The sequence below is a fragment of the Girardinichthys multiradiatus genome, chromosome 10, assembly GCF_021462225.1.
Source record: "Girardinichthys multiradiatus isolate DD_20200921_A chromosome 10, DD_fGirMul_XY1, whole genome shotgun sequence".
Lineage (NCBI taxonomy): Eukaryota > Metazoa > Chordata > Actinopteri > Cyprinodontiformes > Goodeidae > Girardinichthys > Girardinichthys multiradiatus.
In genome coordinates, this window is record NC_061803.1 from 2,839,319 (window position 1) to 2,847,460 (window position 8,142).

Consider the following 8,142-nt stretch of genomic DNA (forward strand, 5'->3'; position numbering starts at 1 on the left):
ACCTTCATCTGAAAACAAGACTTTGGACCTGTTTTGATTTGTGGGTGTTTTTGGGTTTTGTTGGTCTTATTTCACAGTTAAAGTTTTGAATCGTGTTTCTGTTTATTTTTCTGGTCATGTTTTAGTCTTGTTCATGTTTTGTCAAGTTTGGTTTTTGGATCTGGTTATGCTTTAGTTTCATGTTTTTCTAGTTTCTGTTAGTTTGTATTCAAGAGTGTGTTTTGCTTCAGCCACCTTTTGTTCGCTTCTGTCTGTTAATTAACTTTATTCGGTTCACCTGCTTCAAGCTAATCTGTCTCCTTGCTTCTCCTGGTTCACGCGCCATACACCTCTGTTCTGTTTAACCCTTGTGGAAACATTTGTTGGATCATGCTCACGTCTTGTTTTTCTCGATCATGTCATGCCTGTCTTGATTTCCTCATCTGGCTATTTTGAGCCTGCCTCATCTGGAGTGAGTTTTTGTTAATTAAATAATTTTTCATTTACTGTCATGCTGCCTGCTAGTCTGCATTCTGGGTTCCTCCATTGCTCTAGTCCTAACAGGACCAGTTTAAGAACTGGACAGAGAAACAGTCCGGTTCTTATTTTCCTTACCCAAGGTAAGACGTTTGTAGCACATGTGTAGGATTTGTTTGTGCATACTCACTCCAGTCTCAGTCCACTCCTTGTGAAGCTCCCCCAGATTACTGAACTGATTTTACTTCAAAATCCTCTCAAGGCTCAACACTTTTTCCTTCCACTCAACTTTATATGAATACAGCATTAACTTTTTCACAAAATCCCAATTTTCTCATTCATTGAATTTTTGGTTTTCCATTCTCTGTAAGCCATAATCATCAACATTACAAGAAATAAAGGCTTAAAATAATTCATTTCACTCGATGTGTGATAGATGTATATAATATATGAGTTTCACTTTCTGAAATGAGGGACAAAAAATACTGAACCTTTCCTGAACTCACAGTCATGTAAAAAAATTAAATCCCTTTTCATCTTCAACCTGAAGGTTTCGAGCCAAAACTAAGTGGTATGGAAAACAAAGGATCATTTCTGAAACCTTAAAAAATAGAATAGAATTGAATAGAAAAACCTTTTATTGTCCAGCAGTGGGGACATTCGGGTGCGTCAGTAGCAGTGAAAAGCAAATGGAAGCAGACAGGTACTCACAAACGTACAGGAAATGCTGTACAGTTAAAAATGTCATCCTCAGATTCATGAAAAAACAGAATATTCACAAAAAATTGAAAAACTGTGCATAGAACAGCAGGAAAAAAACTCCATCTGAATAAAAGCAAGCCCTGAGCATGATGCTGCCACTACCATGCTTCACTCTGGGTATTGTGGTATTTTACCTTTTGGATTTATGGCCCAAAACTTAAAGGTTCCGACCAGAACACCTTCTCCTACAGGGTTGTAGGAAATTTTAGCCCAGATGTTTTCTTTGAGAGGAAAGAATTATGTGTTGCAATACATAAATATGAAAAGTATCATAACGTTTAGAATATTATTTTAATAAAATCATTTTCCAAACCCCAACTGTGGCTAACACATTGCTACAGAATACAGGGATATGGTTTAAGATTCAGTTGAGGTAAAAAGCAAAGAACAGCAGGGAAGAACATACCTAAAGCTGTTTTTCATCACGCTAAAGGGACTTCAATCATGGTGTTGGCTACCCTCAATTGACTGTTTTCTCAATAATATAAAATCTATATGTCCCAGCAGGTGCCTTGAATGCACCCTCACACTAATCAGAAAACTGACTGGAGGGAGGTCACTGAACATGGCTGCAAATGGAAGCATCGATTGGGACTGTTTCAGACCACATGGCCAGATGTTAAATGTCAAAGCTATTAGGGAAGACAGCCTGAGCCCAGACCTCCCTCAAAAAAGGAAATTTTAACCGTTTTCCTTCTATTTATAATCTTAAAATGATCCATTTCTGCATCTCCCAGCCAAACGAGGATACGTGTAAATTATGCAGTCGGAACAATGCATGAAAACAGCTTCCTGTCCATCCAATCGAAAAACTGATTGGAAGTCTGTTTTCTCTCTGCTAGAGCCGTGGTGGACATCACTTATCTCTGCGAAGCCACAGGCTCTTTTGTCACAGCTGCACATCTTGTTCCTTTACTTGTTATAGAAACTCATTATTGCATAATTGAAAGTAAAGGCACTGATTTTGAGACATGTTAGAGTAGCGTCTCAGGGGTCTTGGCATTTTTTGCAATGATATCTGGATGATGATACCACAATCCAGCAGGGAGCCTTACTAATTACAAGCAAAACAAAAATATGTTTGGTGTTAATTACTGTGTAATGTTGTCTCTCCATATTACGTATTGTTGTGTTGCTGTGGCTTTCTTCGTTGTTCTGCTTTTAATGTATGTTTCTTTAAGGTTCTGTTCAAGGTTCTGTTATTATTTTCCTAGTCTTTAAACTGGTCTTTATCATATTGTTCCACACAGTGCCTCAGTGTGGTCTCCTGCTTCGTAAACGTGGCGCTTTGCTTTGAACATCATAAAAACTAAATGATTTGAGTTTCAGCGGCTTTCCTTAAAGCTCTCCCTTCACAGAGAAAAGTCTGGGGAGCACTGACACGAAGCTGCAGCAGCCGATACAGTCTCTTTCACTATGAACATCACTGCAAAAGGTGAACACTTATACTTACCCAGACCTGCTAGATTAGAAGAATTATGTGCACAGTTTTGAGAGCCATGCACATACAAATAGGCCATTATTATAAATCCTAGGCAACCCAAAACACAGACAAGCCCGAACCTGGGTGCAGCTGAAATAATCACAGTGGATGAACAGCAGGTATCAGACTCTGATCATTTTGTTGAAAACAAAACACCTTCATCAGGATCCCGAGCCAATACCTGAAATCAGATCGAGACTTCTCTTGTCTTATATATGTACCATGATAGAGCTAAGAGAAGAAACTGGTTCTGTATAATTTACTGCACCCTAATACCACCATCTATGCTGCTTTTTGAAGCGTGCTTAGCTAAGAGGACATAATGTCCTCAAATCTGTGAGAAAATAACAAAGTTTGTCTTATTTTACCTCAGTCCTTCCTAAATAAATCCAGGAAAGTTAAATCTAGATTAGTTTTTTTGCCCTGCTGATTTTATAATTTACAATTGTTGATGTGGCATCCGCTGCACAGCGGTGCAGTTGGTAGGACTGCTACTTGCAGCAAGAAGGTTCTAGGTACGAATCCCGGCCACCCAGATCTTTCAACTTGGACTTTGCATGTTCTCCCTTGTGCATGCGTGGGTTCTCTCTGGGTACTCTGGCCGCATCCCACAGTCCAAAAACATGACAGGTAATTGGTTAATTGGTCCATAAATTACCCTTAGGTATGACTATGCATGCATGGTTGTTTGTCCAGTGTGTGTCTGTCTGGCCCTGTAATGGATTGGAGACCTGTCCCGCGTGTCCCCTGCCGGACAGATGGATTGATGGATGGACAGTGTAGCAGCAGACTGTGTTCAGTGACCATAGGTTTCAGAACCATCCGTGTGTGATTCAGCTTGAATTTCCACAATAGCCACATCTGTTGTCAATTCCTGAGAGCCTGAAGGTCCCATCCATTCAGCACAAACCTTCTGCAAGCAACTTTGTTATCGAGATATGTCTGGATTTTCTAAATCTTTTAAAGATTGTGTTTTTTAGATAGTTTTGCAACCAAGTAATAGCATTCCCATGTTATTTTAAGTATACATATCCTGGTTCCTGATTTGATTAGTGTTAAGATGCTTTAACTGTTCATCATTTTCTTTCACCTGTCTTTTGCTGAAAATCCTCACCCTAATTTATAACAATATTTGAATCCTCATTGATGAGATTTCACGTTGCCACGTGAACATAGGAGTTCTAGGCACATGCATAGTTTTGGTGGATCTTAAGTCTGAAGTTTCACTTCCAGAAGTCTGAGGTGTAATATATAGCATCGGCACCTTCCTCTGATGTCAGCAGAACATCACAGGTTGCTGATATGCACTAAGGTGGTGGGATCGCTCTTCAGGCTCTGGGTGTGAAGAGACCGGAGCACTAAGGCATGAAAGATGACAGATGTTAGTGGGTGGCACACCCCTGTGTCTCATGACAGCACATGTTGGGGCTCAAAAAATGCAGGGAGAAATTCATTTCTGTTCAGATGATGAACCGAATCATGTCAAATGGGGAAAAAAAATGAAGGAGCTCATTGAGAACATCAACAAGGTTCAACGGCTGGAACAAAACGATCCTTAATGATGGGAAAAACTAGAATTCAAGCAGCGAAACAGAATGAAGACATAATTAGTACCCGTTAGAGATGAAACCTCGAACGTCTTAAAAGATAATTTGATTAAACAGAGGAGCCTGGTGGAGGTATGTAAAGATCTCCAGAGAACACCAGCTCTTACTGCTGTGTTTATGTCAGGATCCAACGCTACAGATCTATCTAATCGCACTTCTTGAATGTTTTCTCATTCTGTTTCATTACAACCACAAACGTCCATGTATTTTATGGGATGCACCATTTGGTGATTGTGAAATGGAAGGGAAAATATTGTTTTCATGTTTTTTACAAATAGAAATAAAAAGAAAACATTTTTATTCCACCCCTCTACTCTGACACACTGAAGTAAAATCCAGTGCAACAAACTGCCTCCAGAAGTAATCTTTACCTTTAAAGACTTTAATTTGCAATTTAATATACATTAATATACAATTTAACATATGCAGGAAATTTAACCTGCAGTTTGCCACAACCGATGTTGGTGGAAACAGCAACGGGACCAAATGCAAAACTTTATGTGGCTTAAAACTAACACTGCACATCACCCTGAGCACACCATCCCCATTGTGACACATGGTAGCGGTAGCATCATGCTGTAGGCATGTTTTTTTTCATCAGGGACAGAGAAGCTCGTCAGCACTGATGGGAAGATGGATGAAGCTAAATCCAGGAAAATCCTAGAAGAAAACCTGTTGGAGGCTGCAGAAGACCTGAGACTAGGGTGGAGGTTCACCTTCCAGCAGGAGAACCACCCTGAACATACAGCCAGAGATACAATGGAATAGCTCAAAGCAGATTCATGCGTTAGAGTAGACAAGTCAAAGTTCAGACCTAAATCCAATTGAAAACATGCGTCGAAAAGCATTATATATTTTTATCTGTGAAACGTTTTAAAAACCACATCCTTTCCTTTCTCCTCTACAGTTATGCACTACTTTGAGTTGGCCTATCACATAAAATCCCGATAAAATACATGGTAGTTTTTGGTTTTAACTGAACAAAGTAAATATAAATGACTTTACAAGGCAGTGCAAACAATTGAACTTTTATAACGTGACAATTTATGTCCATGTACGTTCAGAGCAAAGGAGGGCATGGTAAAATCTTTTGATATAGATTAAAATTCCTAGATAGAATTAATTTGAAATAAATCTTTATACAATATAGAATTTTAGATGTTCAGAATTTACTTTATGTGGCAAATTCTTCAGTAGTTTGTGATTTATAATTCAGTGTATGGGATTACTGTACTCTACAGTGTGCTGCACAAAGACTGCTTCATGGTGGGCTGTGCCACGGAGGTAAGTTGTGCATATGCAGCCCAAGCAGGCGTCTTCCTGCTCGATGAGCCCTTTTGTGCTGAAGACAATACACCCACTCCATCACAAAGAAGAACATATTTCTGTGCTATAAACAAAACAAAAACACACAATGAAACATCAAGTCCTCACCTCTGCCTCCTCGGCAGAGAATACATGGTACTGGTTTCTAAAACGAGACCAGAGCTTCACAGCTCCTCTAAATTGGGATCATCTCCGTTGCCATGGTGATGGTGGCAGACGACCACGCTCTGTCTGAGAGTTTATGTCTCAACAAAATTTTTCTTGCATGCCACAAGAAAAACCTGCAAGGCAATAGGCTCGCAACAACCTGAAAACTGCCAACGCAAATGTAGGCTAAACATAGCTGCATTAAACTGAAGGTGATTGGGTGCATGTTGTCCTAATGTTCCCTCCTTACACACCTGCTGCTCTGACATTCTTTATTTTCCATCTCTCAACCTCTGTTTTCCACATTTCTGCAAGTGGAGGAAACATCTTTTTCTTTTCAACTCCTGTTGACTGGGTTTACAACTTTTACACCTTCCTCTCCTCATTTTTCTTTCCAAAATCCTTCAGCCTCAAGAGAAGAAATAAAAATCCAAGGCTCAACTAACATTGATAGAGTGATTCATCTGTAGGTGCAGAGGCAGGAAACTGAGGTGATGCAGGAGGTTTTAATATTGGACTGTGGGCTTCCAGTTTTAAAATAGGCAAAGTAGATGTGCAATGTGTGGCGCTGCTGATCAAAACTTCTGTTTCTATGAATGTCCACACAGGCTTGGTGCATTTTTACAAAGTCTTGAGAAACGATGACTTTAGACTTGCAACTGCAACTAGTGACAAGGAGAATAAAAATTAAGATAGGTACAAAACAATTATTAAAACATGTAAAACTACCCAACAACATTAGATACCCTGTAACACAATGAAGATGATGGCATTTTCAAGATATTAATGATCTTAGCCCAACCGTAAAATCCACAAAATCCTCAAAAATGGCAAAGCTGAAGATGAGACAATGCTTCACAAAGAATTCTCAGGCTTTAGGGTCATCAAAAACATGTTGACCTTAAAAAATAAATGCAGGAAAAGACTTCAGAGATCTCATCAAATGAGAAGTAAACAAAGCAAAGAAGGTTACAGACCTCAAGTTAATGTGTAAGAAATCTTCTAATGCAATACAGACAGAGAGGGAATCTTATGGTCAAATAAGATTTCAGCCTGGAGACTCATATAACCATGAAGGTTGATTTCATGTCTGAACTATTTCTGTGTTGGTTTGACCATACATTCCTAATCTGCATTCTGTGAACATGAAATATTTCAGACGGCTGGATTGGAAACATGTGACCGACTAGATATTTGAGCCAAACACCCCTTGTTTAATGTGATGAGCTGAATCCAGAAACAACAAAGTAACTGTCTGACTGATGATCTAACTATTGATCTGACAAGACGTCTCTGTTAGAGCAAATATATTTTCCTCTAACTTTGTCTCTCTAACCTGTGGAGTTCCACAAGATTCATTCCCAGCTCCTTTAATATTGTCTTTTATAAATTGTCCGTTAGCTGCCATCATACTTTTGTCTTTTCTGGCATTTCTTATCGCATCTATCCCCATGAACTTGAACTGTATGTTTCTTTTAAACCTTGGCAGTTAAACAAGCTTTTCCACCGTTTAACCCAGATTGATGATTCTCTGCATAACTTGATTTATATTGGTCAGCACCCCAGACCAGCTTTCAAAATGATTGTTTAGTACTTTCTCTGTCAGGGTTAAGGGGTGTTCCTTTAACTTCACCTCTTATCTGTGGGGTCCCATAAGATTCTTTAGGTATTTTCTTTTTCTGAGGTCATTCCTGTTTTTCTAACATTTATTGTCACTTCCATGCTGATGACATTCAGCTGTATATGTCTTTGAAGCCTTACCAGTTAGATAGGCTTCTCTACCAACATCCACTGATCTCTGGCAACAATCTTATCTTTAAATGCAGACAAGATGGAGATTATGACTATAGACCCATATTTATTACCTCCAGGAATCAGTTAGCTTTCTTTGCTCAAATCCAGGTCCAATGTTTCATTCCTCTTTGGGCTGTCAGTTTAAACTTTAAACCTTTTTCTCATTGCTGTTTCTCTTATTTAAGGAACATTTCTAAATGTTAACACACTGTATGGTCTCTATTGGATGGATGGAAAAATGGACTGATGGTCTTTTCTATAAATTAGTGAAAATATTTTTGCCATTTTCTCATAAGATTTTCTGTTAAAGAAGATTTTGTCTTATAAAAAATGTTTTTCTAATCTGTGGAGTTCCGCAAGGTTCTGTGTTGGGTCTGTGTTGGGTTTTCTGACAGTTCCTATCACTTCTATGCCGAAGACATTCAGCTTATGTCTTTTAGGCCTTACCAGGCTTATCAATATCCACCCTGTTTAACCCAAATTAGACTGAGGCCATGATTATAGCACTATCCAAGAATCAGTAAGGTTTTTGTCTCCTTTTCCTCAACCGCTCTGACCAGCTTGTAT